We start from the raw sequence: 14,231 nt of genomic DNA on the forward strand, positions 1-14,231 counted from the left end.
TTGTCCAGATATAGTCAACTCCTGGCCTTTGGGAGAGTTCTGAGCAGCTGATTGGCCTGGGTTAACAAGTAGTTTCCTAGTCAATAGCTTTAGGATCCGTTTCAGCAGGGTTTTCTCCTTTATCACTGTTGTTACAAGAGTCATGATAAAAGAACAGGAGGACTTGTGGCACCGTAGAGACTAACAAATTTATTTGAGCATAAGCTTTCGTGAGCTACAGCTCACTTCATCGGATGCATACCGTGGAAAATACAGTGGGGAGATTTTATATACACAGAGAACATGAAACAATGGGTGTTACCATATACACTGTAACGAGAGTGATAAGGTAAGGTGAGCTATTACCAGCAGGAGAGAAAAAAAAACCTTTAGTGGTGATAATCGAGGTGGGCCATTTCCAGCAGTTGACAAGAATTATATTATTGTTATAATTCTTGACGTCTGATTTGTGTCCATTTATTCTTTTATGTAGAGACTGTCCGGTTTGGCCAATGTACATGGCAGAGGGGCATTGCTGGCACATGATGGCACATATCACATTGGTAGATGTGCAGGTGAATGATGTCAAGAATTATAACATTCAAAAACCAGTCGGAGAACACTTCAATCTCTCTGGTCACTCGATTACAGACCTAAAAGTGGCAATTCTTCAACAAAAAAACTTCAAAAACAGACTCTAATGAGAGACTGCTGAATTGGAATTAATTTGCAAACTGGACACCATTAACTTAGGCTTGAATAAAGACTGGGAGTGGATGTGTCATTACACGAAGTAAAACTATTTCCCCATGTGTATCCCCCCCCCCATACTGTTCTTCACACATTCTTATCAAGTGCTGAAAATGACCCACCTAGATTATCACTACAAAAGGTTTTTTTTCTCTCCTGCTGGTAATAGCTCACCTTACCTGATCACTCTCATTACAGTGTGTATGGTAACATTGTTTCATGTTCTCGGTGTACATAAAATCTCCCCACTGTATTTTCCACTGCAAGCATTCGATGAAGTGAGCTGTAGCTCATGAAAGCTTATGCTCTAATAAATTTGGTAGTCTCTAAGGTGCCACAAATACTCCTGTTCTTTTTGCGGATACAGACTAACATGGCTGCTACTCTGAAAAGAGTCATGATGCAACTCCGTTGAATTTGGAACATGCTGAAGATGCTACCTGTTTCTTCGAGACCAGTGGTGGGCAACCTGCGGCCCGTGGGCCGTACGCAGCTTGTCAGGGTAATCCGCTGATGGGTCATGAGACAGTTTGTTTACATTGACCGTCCGCAGGCCTGGCTGCCCGCAGCTCCCAGTAACTGCAGTTCGCCATTCCCACCCAATGGACTCTGCTTGCAAACCCTGGGTTAGGCGGCATGTGGGGGAAGGGCTGGGGACAGGGATTCTGGGCTGGGCTGTGACCCCAGAACTATCTCTATTGCATGAGGGATCCCTCCAGGCCCTGAGCAACTCCAGGACTGGGAGGGTGAACAGGTGGATTTCAGCCTTCTTCATCCCCTCTCTCCCTGGACTCTGAGTTGTGTTCTGCACGTCTCAGACTCTCACCCCTCCTGGAGAAACTGTGTTCTCTCATTCATTTACAAACACAATGAAAATGGGATTCGATGCTAATATTCGCCATCAAAAGCAAAGTTGTGAGAATTGCCCTTTGTGCCCATCAGAGCCAGCTGGCCTCCATGCGCAGCATTCCAGTAGGTTGTTTGAGACAGTGGTTCATCCCCATTGATTTTTAAAACATACTCAGCTTGTGGGATAGGTGCAGCGTGCTGGACATTGTGACTGAAAAGAATAATCCATCCCCTTCCCCACCCTGCCGGGTAGAATACAGACAGGGCTGTGTTATCCCACTGTTATGCTGGGATAGCTTCCAACAAGCACAGGAGTTCAGCCAAACCTAGGCAGCAAGGTTTGGAGGTTTGCAAACCTTCCCCTGCCCTTTTCTCAGCTACCTTGTCCACAGACAGCCAAATGCTGCAGCCTTAGAGGGAGAGAAAGAATGAGACCGTCCACAGAAACCCAGTTCCCTCCAAGAGGCTGGGAATTTTCCATGAAGAATCATGGCCCAAAATTCTCAAGTGGCATAAGTCTATTGGTTTCAGTGGAATTACATCAGTAAAGCGTCAGGGCTTTTTTCCCCTTTAAGTTTCATTGAGCTTTCTAGCTTACCATGGAGGCAAGGCTGCTCATCTCTCAGCCTGAGACCAAATTAAACAGCTGCCTGGAAAACCAGGAAGCATTAGACTACATGACAGAGAGGTTTTGGAGGCTTGTTCTTAATAATTCCTTCAGCACTAATGATAATTATAATAATTTGTATTAGGCAAATGCCTATGAGTTCCAATCAGGGTTCATAAAATGAGCGTGCAGACCCTGCCTGAAAGAGCCTACAGTTATAGCAAATACTGCCTGTCATTAGAATTTCAATGCTTTGCCAGACCACTAACACTGAGAACAGACACAGTGCAGGAGAGATTCCATGTGATCATGAATAGATTTGGAAAATGACCATGAAAGAGGAAGAGCTTTGGTAAGAATCGATTCCAGTTTGAAAGTGTTCGAATTAAATATTGATATTTTTAAGCCTGCATTAACACTAATGGCAAAACTATAAATCATGGACAAACTTAATAAAATGTATCCTGTCTTGTGACTGCTTAACAGAGGCCTTTGATTGATTTTTGGCACCAACCAGGTAATTCTGAGATCAATAGGACACCAAATGCACCTGTTTTCTTGTTAATAGCTCAGAAACACGCACCTCACATAAAGATGTGATGCTTCCCACAAAAGCACCCCTGTGTTATGTGTAAAGAATAATTCTCTTTTAGCTATGAAATTGTGCTTTATCAAATAAGAGGTGTTTGAAATAAATGCAAACATCTTAATTGCTTATTTTTAAGCCTAAATCAAAGACCTGTTAAACCTCTTCAACTGAATCTTGTGAATAATCAAATCAGTATACAGATGTAAACAGAACATTGCCAAGCTTGAAAACATGAACACACAACAGTAATAATCCATAGTGCACTCTGCAAATACAGCTGCAGATTGACACAAAACAAACTGTTCCTGCAACATAAAATTGCTCTGAAATTGGCCTGCTGACAATTACAACAAAGACCAAGTTTTATTTGTAAAGCATGTAAGTGTGGGAAATAGCTACTTCAAGGAATTTGCACCTGACCTGAGGGAGAAAAAAACAAACAGAAACAAAAATGATGACAAGTTTTTAAAACTACCTGTGAGCATTCTGACAAAAGCATGGCCAGGTTACATCCTTGGGGCTGAACAATGTGACCCATATGTTGGGATTCCTTCCGAGACCTTTTCCACTCGGCTTATCTGAACAACTCATATCGACCTGGGAGAACACTTCATCCAGTTTTCTGGATCCCAAAAACCTCAGTTCGACTCCAGCTTGTCACTCAGGTTACTTTATTAGGCATGTACCAGCTCTAGGCCCATGGTGGCCAGGCCCAGACGAAGGAGAGTAAGGTACCGGGTGACACCACCATTCCAAATCATGTCACACACTACCCAGTTTATGTACATTTTCCTAATATCTGTACTTGAACTAACTGGTTTGGACATCATATGGATCACATAAGGACCAATTGCTTTGCAGATCATGTAAGGACCAATTGTTTATGTCCTCACCTTATCTACATTTCAAGCTTATCAGTTCAGGGTGTTCCCACTCATCTCAACTAGCCCAAAAACACCATCTCCAGCACACAGCTTCACACCCTTGTTTACAGTTTAACCTTGCACTCAAATCAAGATATATACACGTTTCCTCATGCCCAGAAAGATCTATGCCTATACCCTATGGCTCCTGTTTAACATTGAGGGGTGATGTCCCCCCAAGACTATAAGGTCCAACCTGAAATGAATTGTGCTAATCATGGGGACTGGCTGTTCAGTCAAAATGAAGCACTTCACGCTTGAGCCCTTTGGGAGCTCGACCTTTGCATTAAAGAGAACGGTAGCTGCCATGTTCTCCATTTTATGATAGAAGTGGCAGATTTACCATCTCTTAATGTCTTCAGATTGAGCCTGGATGCCTTTGTGGAATAGGTGCTTTAGCCAAACCCAGGTTGTTGGGCTCAATGCAGGAATAACCAGAAGAAATTCTGTATTATACAGGAGGCCAGACTAGATGATCTAATCATCTTTTCTGGCCTTAAAATCTACTAATTCAGGATAGGGTGCCAATGCAGCACATCGTTGGCTAACCTTTGGGCATGCCTTTCTACAATTATTTGAAATACCCTCATCCACAGTGAGCAAAACATTATAAGTATGGATTATTTACCATTACACCTGACATAAAACTTCTCCCCATTCGCCATTTTAACCAGACTGAACTTGTCCACAGTGACTAGAGTTATGGTCTCGCAGGCAATATTCAAGAGCCAAAGTCTTAGTGGGTTAAGGGCACCATTTACATTAGAAACATATCAATTTTGATGCAACATCACTAGCAGAACTGAAACCAAAGCAGAATTGTACAACACAGAGCATTATAAATAGAGCAATGGTACCCCAGAGGACAGTTATTATGCCAGGAAGTTAACTTGGAGATTTGGGAATTGAGATAGGATTAGTAAGGGAAAAACCAGTAGCAAAGTAAAGTAAGAGGTTTTTGAGGGTAATGAATAGCAACGTGTTGGCAGGAGAGTTTCATGGACAGCTCAGTAAGTTCAGCAACAGGATACTGAGGTGAGCCATATCTGCAGATCCCAGTCATTATTTTGGAAGAGTGGGAACGTGGACAATTTTCCAGCTAAGGCAAATATTTCATTGCAGCAAAGCTAGTTCTCATCCTTTGCTGTACGCCACCTCGTGCCCTCATTTTTGCCGGATTTATGTAACCCATCTGTTCTGCTAAAACTGCTTCTAGTTTGTAAAGCCAAAGTAATTGCTTTTTTCATGCATATTTATGATAATTTTACTGTTCATAGCAAAATATCCTGATTGCTACAGAACCAACTGACAGGTTTCAGAGTAGCAGCCGTGTTAGTCTGTATTTGCAAAAAGAAAAGGAGTACTTGTGGCACCTTCGAGACTAACACATTTATTTGAGCATAAGCTTTCGTGAGCTCACGAAAGCTTATGCTCAAATAAATTTGTTAGTCTCTAAGGTGCCACAAGTACTCCTTTTCTTTTTACAGAACCAATTGTTACTCATCAGAACCTCCAAGTCTTGTGAAATGACCAGCAAATGGGTAAAGCATCAACTTACGTGCAAAAAATAGCACATGGAAAGGGGAAAATGAACCCACAGTCTCTGTGCATTATCATCGGGAAAACCCAACAAATCCCTGGTGGGAGAAGTATCATCATAATAAAACAATAGCTAATGCAAATTCCATGGAAAATGTTGAATACAGCCCTGAGTGCTGCCAATCCCATGGCCTCCCAAAATAGAGGAAGAAGAGGACAGGCGTGAGATGAATAGAGGAGTAGAGTACATTATAGCTGCAATACAGGGGTGCCCCTATGGTGCCTGTTATTTTAAATAAAATGGTCATGTCCGTATGTGTGTAATGACATTCAAGGCAAGTCTACACTAAAATGTTGCATTGACGCAACAATGAAGACACTCTATGGACAGGAGAGAGCTCTACCATCGGCGAAGTTAATCTGCCTCCGCAAGAGACAGTTGTCAGCGGGAGGCCTTCATGGCACGATCTATACTAGTGCACAGGTCAGTATAACAGCATCGCTCAGAGGGATGGATTTTTCACACCCCTGAGCGACATAGTTATACCGAAGTAACTCTCTAGCATAGACCTGCTCTTAGTGAAGGAGAAGCGGGGAATTGATTCTCGCCACCGTGGGATACATCATCTCCAAGTTAACTGGTGGCAACAACGTTTTCTTCAGTGGACTCCGGCAAGTTCTGCTCCACCCCAACACGGCTAAGCTGACAACTTTTGTAGTACCATAGAGAAGATGTGGCTTTCATTGTCTCCCAGTCGGCATCATAAGTAACATTCTGCATGGCCTGGAGGGAGCGGATGTTTATACAGGTGTCATTTCCATTTATGGGAAGACAAAGGAAGACAATAATGTGCGGTTCAAACAAGTTATGAAGGCACTTATGGCTGCTGAAATTAAAGAGAGAAAAATGTATGTTATGACAAACCCAACTGCGGTTCTTAGGGCATGTTACTGATAAAGTGCGGGAAGGGCAAGGCCAGGAAAAGTGAGACCAAATGCTGAAGGGCTGCTCCCTAGAAAGGTAACAGACCTGATGTCTCACCTTGGAATGATGAATGTTTTGGAACAAATTTGCACCTATTTTGTCCTCAACCCCCATGCTCTTTAGCACACTTCTTAGAAGAAACTGCTGATCTGGGATAAAGCAAAGGATTGCACATTTGAGGAACCAAAGAGTCCATTAACCACATTGGAAGTAATTGGTATTTGAGGAGATTTCCAACTTCACAGGCAGTTCAGCAAGGTGGGTGCTACTCCAGTTACATGGGGATCATGTGAGGCATATCACTCCAGGCAGCTTTCAGATGCTGAGACCTGGTGGCTCAGATGGAGAGATTTAGTGAGAATGTGTTCACACAAGAAATTCCCATGAATATTTTCAGTATTTTGGCAAGTTCAAACTGGTAACAGATCCCTTAGCGCCACTGATAAACAGTAAATGGCTGCACAAGGTAGCCATTAGGTGCCAGAGAGTGTTCATAAGTTGACACGGTCAAACCCAACTGCAGAATATGTGCCACAGAAGCGCTTTATGATCCCCTCAGTTCTGTTGAGGCTCAGGTTGACATAGTAGAACATGGGATGTTATCTTGAGAGGCTTGCCAATCTCAATACAAAAATTAGAACTGATTGAAATAGCCACCACTGCAAATCATATAGAAGTTTATGAAGACTAGTTTGTTCAGTATCTTATTGGTAATCCCCTACTGAGCCCGTGTCTTCTATGCAATAAGAGGTCTGATTACCTATTGCAGTCCTTTCGTCCTTGATGGACATAGTCCTTGATGGACGTGTTACAGAACAGTCCAGTTTCTTTCTCTGCAACATGTATTTGAAAACATCAATAGTTATGTATGGCATGGCTAATCCAATAAAATGCTTTCAAAGCATTTTATAATCTATGTCTGTTAAAATCTATTTCCCATGAATGTTCGTATAGCTATAATTGAAAGTGTTTTCCTATTGATAAATACTTAAGCATCTTTAAACCTGTGAATGCAGAGAAGTGATAAATAATGTGCCTAAAATGTGGGTTTCTGCAGTGCTACAGAACACATTTTATGATGAACAAAGACAAAATCAGGAGGGAAATTGTATAGGAATTTGAGCATCACAGGGAACATATTCATAGATTTTAAACATCACAGCCAAATTAGAAAGCTCTTTACAAAGCAGGAGCTGGTTTACGAGTTACAGGAAAAGTGACTTATGGCTGTCATTTAATTAAAAGCCTGTCTCCGCAGTCACAATGATTTATAGTTGCAGACCTGACACATAAATTGGGAAAGACTAATAGCCTCATTTTTCCTGCTTGAGCTGCTAACTAGCCCTGAGTTTGTTGAACGCCAGAATACGGGAATGGCCATTTAAATATTGGCTTCATTTTCCAGAGCATGAAAAATTAAGAGTTTGCCACATTAAGAAATAATCTTTCTGATCAGCCCTATTTTAGCTATGGTCACTTATTGTGCACACAGCGACGGTCCGGACCCTCAGCTGGTGTACATCAGTGAAGCTCTATTGAACTGAAGGGAGCCTAGTAGATTTACAGCAGTTGAGGACTAGCTGTAAGCATTGATTGGGTTCAGAACAGCTCTCCTCATTTCTGCATTGTGGGGGGGGGGCTCAGTTTCTTGGGAGAGGGGGGAAAACGTGGCTGCTGTCCTCGACTTTACAGAAATGGAAAAACCCTATAGGCTGTCAGAAGACAAGTTGGCATCAGGGTCTTTGCCCCTCAAGAATCTACTCCACTTTCTTTAATTGTTTCTGCTCCATGGACTTAGCTGCAAGTGCTTCACCCCGGCCTCTTCCCATTCCTAAGAGTCAGAACAGCGAACTGTGTTATTACTAACTATTTGTGTCCAGCGGCTCCAGCCAAAATTTGTTGTCTCATGCACTCAGTGCTGTTCATACACATACTCAGAGGCCTCCCCCACAGATCCCGCACTCTAAGCAGCCAGGACAGATACATATTACTATTATTTCCTTTTTTCAAAGGGGGGAACTGAGGCAGTGAGATATTAACCAACGTGCTCAGGGTCACACAAGAAGTCTGTGGCAGTGACAAGTCTGCAGAAGTAAACCCTCCCACAGTGCCCTAAACACAAGGCTATCCTTCCTCCCATCTTTGTTACTCTCTTGTAAAGCATTTTCTATCTACACGCCATGTATGTTTTGCATGTATGCTTTTGTCTCTTTGGCTATTTAGACAGTAAGCATGTCAGGGGAGGGGCTATGCCCATACAGCTTCTTATTCATCATCAATGCAACGGCAAGGTTAGCCATCACGCCACCGCCATGTTCCAAAACAATCCGATCATGCCAAGTGAGTTTGGTGCAACTCTTGGATGCTAGGCGTTTTGACTGGCTAGTGCAGGGGATTAGTAGTTACATCAGATGAAACATTCCAATTGACCAGGGATATTTTCCACCAGTCATATTTCTGCCTCTCGCTGTAGAGTCTAGATGATACTAGAAGATACTAGTGCTTACGCCATAAGAGTAACCTTTGATGTCATGTATTAATGTATATTAACAGAGTGACCCATTAAGGAATAGTGCCGTTGATATAGCTGCAGTAAGAGGAATGCCTAAATCCCACAAAGAACAGCTGTACTCAACAAAGGCGAAGGTTATCAGAGATTTAAAAAAAAACCCTAACAAACATATTGTGGATTAAACTCAAGGCTAGCAAGGATCACACAAGCCACTAAACAGATAAGGATACAGAATTAGTGCAACTGCACTTGAAATTCTAGGGCCAAATCCTTAGCTGGGGTAAATGGGCACAGAGCCACTAACTTCATAAGCCCATTTATACCAGCTGAGCATTCAGCTCCTGGTCTCCAGAGTTTAGAAAGAACATAATAATAAATAAAATAAAGGCAATGAAAAGAAGAAGTGGAGTGGAACATGAAGGAGTTACATGTATATTGTCAACAAAAGGAGGTGCTCAGGAAAGATGTGATCAGGGTTTCAAAATACCTTCAAGGAAGTATAAATCAAGAGAAGGACTTATTCATACTCTCATCAGATGGTAGAATAATGAACAAGGATGTGATGCTATGGAAGGACTAGGCTAGCAATTGTGAAAATTTGCACAGTGAGAAAAGCCAGCAGGGAAGTACACTGCTGGGAGAGATAGTATCACCACCACTACGGATATTCAGGTACAGATTAGACTAGATATGACTATTAGGAGTAGCAGAACCAGTTTTAGAAAGTGAAAGGATCCCTGCGGTTCTTTGCATGTAAATGCACCTTCACAGAGAAGTGAACACAAACATCTGAGGTTCTAAACAAAGAGTTACTCCCTGGAAATTGAAATATATTGCGACAGATCTTCAGAAGCTGCAATGTTAGAGCCTCATTGCCTCTGCAGGTTCACCTGAGTGCCTGCCTCAATGACAAGCTCAGGAACCCTTCAGAAAACAGCATTTGCAGGGGGCCCATGCATGCCCTCTTGGCTATCTGAATGTTTGCTGTAAGGCCATTATAAGGCGTTGCAAATCCAATTGCCCTCTGCTCCCTGAAAAGACCTGGAAGAGCAATGGGCAAAGGTGGGTGGGTGTGGATCTGCAGAGGTGAGGCCTGTATTCAGAAAAGAACTTCAGTTGTAGGTGAATAACTTTCCTTTCTTCATTGAGACTTGCTTCTGCAGATCCTCAAACCTGGGAGGTTGGTTAGTAGCAGTTACAAAGTCCTACTAGGCAGTATCGATAAGAGAGTCAGCACTAAGATAGGGGGGCCCATAAACCAAGAAGAACCTGGATGTTCAGGTCAGCAGAAAAGCAAAACCAGGTTGAGTTCTTCTCTTGTGGTGACTTGATGAAAGTGCGGACATAACTTGCATGGCACAGATTTCTGAGTAGCTGAGAAGACCAGAGACCTTTGTTTAGGGAGATTGCTAAAATCATTGTAATCCTTGTTGTGGCTTTCGATACCGGTGGTCACTGGTCCGCTCCCATTGCCAAACCAGACATGAGCAGAGACCTTTGGCAGTCTCTACAAGTCCTTCATTGACAAAAAGAGCAATCTTTCCTTGTCTTCAACTTTCAGTATCACAAACAGCTTGTGACTCCTTGACACTGAAGTAGCATGTCATGAGTCAGCCACGCCCGGACTTTCTGGTGAGCATGGGATTGGGCACAACAGGGGAACCATTCAAAGGGGCTCAGGGACTGGTGTGCACCCATTGTTAACCTGCAAAGCAAAGTAAGGGTTAGTATTGCCCAGAGGGGAGGGTTTGGGTGGCTGTCAGGCTGGTGGAGGCAGGAAGCTGACTCCCAGCTAAGCACAAACAACGCTCCCACACACTGGAGGCAAGGGGGTAACATGATGACGCAGAGTCCTGGGTACCGCAAGAATCACCACAGTGGCATTAAGAGATTTTTAGGTCACAGAGAAGGCGCCTGATTATGACCCAACATACAGCAACCATCAGGGTCGGCCACCCACCCAATTGCACATCAGCGAAGGGAAACCATTCAAGGGCTTAATAAAAGCTTTCAGGGAAAAAAAATCAACTATTTATTGTGAAACCAAGATTTCTTTTTGGTTTTTGGTAACTGAGAACCAAAATAAATTTTTAAAAAAAGACTCCAGACTGAAAATCCATTTTCAATTTTCAATTAGTTGAAAACCCAATTCCCGGTTAACAAAATAAGCAGAAAGTATGATCAGTGTCAATAAGCACAGTTGTTTCCCCGCTTGGCAGTTGCCACACATCCAGTGTATGGGGCATGACAGAGCCCTGTGGATTTTTACATCATTGGACTTGTCCCTCTGAGAAGCTTCCTGGATTGTTGGGAGCTATCTGTTTGAGGAGATGTTGTCATCAGATTTTGTTATCTCCCAGGCATTCTCTGTCCAGGATATTCCTGGAGAGAAATGTGGTCTATTGACAACTGCAGTTAATTGTGATCTATCACTTTAAATGCTCAGGGTTTTTCCTGGTGCTGCTTGCAGGCTAGGAGGGAAGCGTGCAAGTCATAGTCAGTTCTGCACACAGCCAAGCTAGAGGTAGGGTGATCTATGCCTCCATTTTTTTAGGGAGTAGCCTGTTCTCTCTCTCTGTCTTTTTGGGGTTCTTGTGTGTTCTCATTCTGAATTCTAAGAAATAAAATTGTGTTATATTGCAGCCTTGCCACAAGGGTATTTTATGTTTTTGGCTAATGTCTGTGTGTCTGTGCTCTGAATATAAGAAAAAGAGTAATATTCTTTTTCAGAAAGTTCTCATTCTTGCATTGAGAAGGTGTTTATTGGAAATATTTGGACAGTTTTGTTGCACTCCCATGAAAATATTATCAAAGGAAGTTTCCTCGGGTGACTTCCCACACATAAAAGATCCCCATGTCTCCTGAAAAAAAAATCTCTTTAGAACTTAAGAATGCCAAGCCTAACAATGCTTTCCATGAAGTACACGAAAAATGAAATCAGCAGGACTGCCAACACACTACATAACCTTCCCATTCTTGTTTATTTCATGCTAAGGATATATACGGACTTTGTCAGATCACTGCAACAAGCTGTGCAGTATAAGAAAGATATCCTTTCACAGAAAGAACAAACTTTGCTTTGCAATAATTCCAACTCGCACATAGCTAGAAGACCAAGTCAAGGAATCCTACACAAAACACAAATAGATAGATAGGTAGATAGATAATTTATTTAGGCCTCAGTCTTCCAAACAGATACACCCAGTCCTTACATCCATGCAGCTTTATACTGAATTCAATGGACTTCCATGCAGCATACACACACGGATCCAATTGCAGGACCAATATTTTCATGTATTTCTTTTCTCCTGACACTCACTTTGGACACTGATTCAGAAAGGTGCTTCAGTTATGGACATGCCTAAATTTAACTACATGAGTGGTTCCATTGAAGTCATATGCTAAGCACATCCTAAATTCCTCAAGGAACAGGGGCCTACAAACCAGCAGTTTATGGCCTCAGTGAAAGCAAGCATTATCCTGAGCTCATTCAGAATAAAAGACACTGATATTTCAATCAGGTACAAGTCAAAGAGAAAATATTTGCAAATAGGTTCTTAAAATTCTTTGGAGAGGGGGGTATTTAAGTGAATTAAAGATTTTTTAAGACAGTACAAATTGTTCTTAAGTGCAATTCTGAGAATTCTATGACATTGCCTTCCAGCAAATACCTTAAAGCGTCTGCAGGAAAGATGATCAGAAACCAGTGCTTTGTAAAGTTAGACAGTCTTTTGGCCTTGGTCCACTTGTAGGCATTTCCAGGGGAGAGATGCTGAGCTATAGCCAAGTGCCATGTTCAGCTAAAACTAGAGATTTTAGGCTCTTAGACTTAGATGAAAAGATCTGTTACTCTGACCAGTCCCTATGTATTCTGTAATAGATGGATTTTAGCTGTTGATATGATGTTCAGTTTCCCAAAATAAGAGATTTATCTAAAACAGGAAATGTATTTTTCACCACAGGAAGTAATTCATATCATTTCACCCTTCAGGAACTCATCCTGGTTCAGATAAGCCCCCAAAAGCGTGTCTACTTAACAGCACTGTTCCCAGCTCTTGCCGTTTGATCACAAATCTCACGATGGAATTTTTCTCAAAGACCCAGCTGATTGAATCAACAGATTGCATGGAAGCAGCTTTCGTCCTAAAAAAAGCAAGATTTTAGGTTTCATAATTGCACAAAAAAGCTTGAAAATATGACCCAAGTGCACCCTAACGGCTCAGAAACCAAAAGGCTAATAAAGGAACCCTAAGTTTATTCATTTTTAAAGCCTCATGATTTCTAAGCCAATCTCAGGACTTTGGGGACCCGACTCTGACAATGGCAACACTGTAACGGTAGAATAAAGAGTAAACTTTTTTTTTACCCTCAATCAAAGGTTAGTTCCCTTGTGAGATGCTTCGTATTTTGTCAGGCCAGTTTGGTGACCTCCCGTAATCACAGGCTTGATCTGTGCTCACATTTCCTGTAACTTTAGAAAGATAGAATAGGCTGCATGCATAACCAGCAAGATACCCATTGTCCCTACAGTTAGGTGGAAATACCCCATTTTGGAAGCTCTTTACCAGTGGGGTGGGTAACATTTAAGAACGGGGTAATATCTCAGGGAAGCCCACTAAAGAGCTTCCAGTGCAGAACCTACCAGAATGCTTCCAGAGCAGCAGTGTACCTAAGTATTAGGATTTGTATATTTATGCATCGTTAATAAACATATTATCTGGAATCCAGTTGTGCCAGTGTGGTTTCCCCATATTCTTATGGTTGCACAGCACGCGGGAACTCAACAGTTTGGTTAGGCATCATTTGTTGCTATTGAATTGAGTCAGTGGTTTCAGAGACAGGTAGGACACTCCCAAAACTAGAATAATCAAGATGGAAGGATCTGCAATATCCTGAATTTTTTTAACGAGGTTTCTCTGTTTAATAAAATACAGTTTATATCTCATTTATAGCTATCTGCTCAGCAAGTTTTAACAAAACAACAACAATTAGAGTCTACAGTGACTCTATTATACGCAGAACAAAATTACAAAATCTATCAACCCTTTATGCTTTGGACATAGATGATCTGATCCTAAGCGCATTGTAAATTTCCGTCACCTTCAGTAGGCTTTGGATCATGGCCATGATGAAAAAAATCGTGTCAGGAGATTTGTTGTTTTTTCTTTTCCTTTTTTTTTTTGTCTTATGCGACTGACTGATTAAGCGGACTACAATGTATTTGTGTTTTTCTGTGGAGGGCATGGTACCAGACTAAATGAACCAGTGTCTATATGTGCTACAACATTCAGAGACAAGGCGGGTGATTTATCCTGGGACTGACACGACTACAATGACACCGCACACTGCAACATTCACACATCTCAACAACAGCTCTTGAAAGATGGGCATTAAATAAAAAGGTGAGAAATTGCAGAACAGTTCTGAGAAATGTTTGGACATTTTGACAGTGGGAGCGGTACTTTTTCTTTTTTGGAGTAGGCCTGTGATTAGAGGCG

Source organism: Lepidochelys olivacea (assembly GCF_965140295.1).
Source record: "Lepidochelys olivacea isolate rLepOli2 genome assembly, chromosome: 6".
Classification (NCBI taxonomy): Eukaryota; Metazoa; Chordata; order Testudines; family Cheloniidae; genus Lepidochelys; species Lepidochelys olivacea.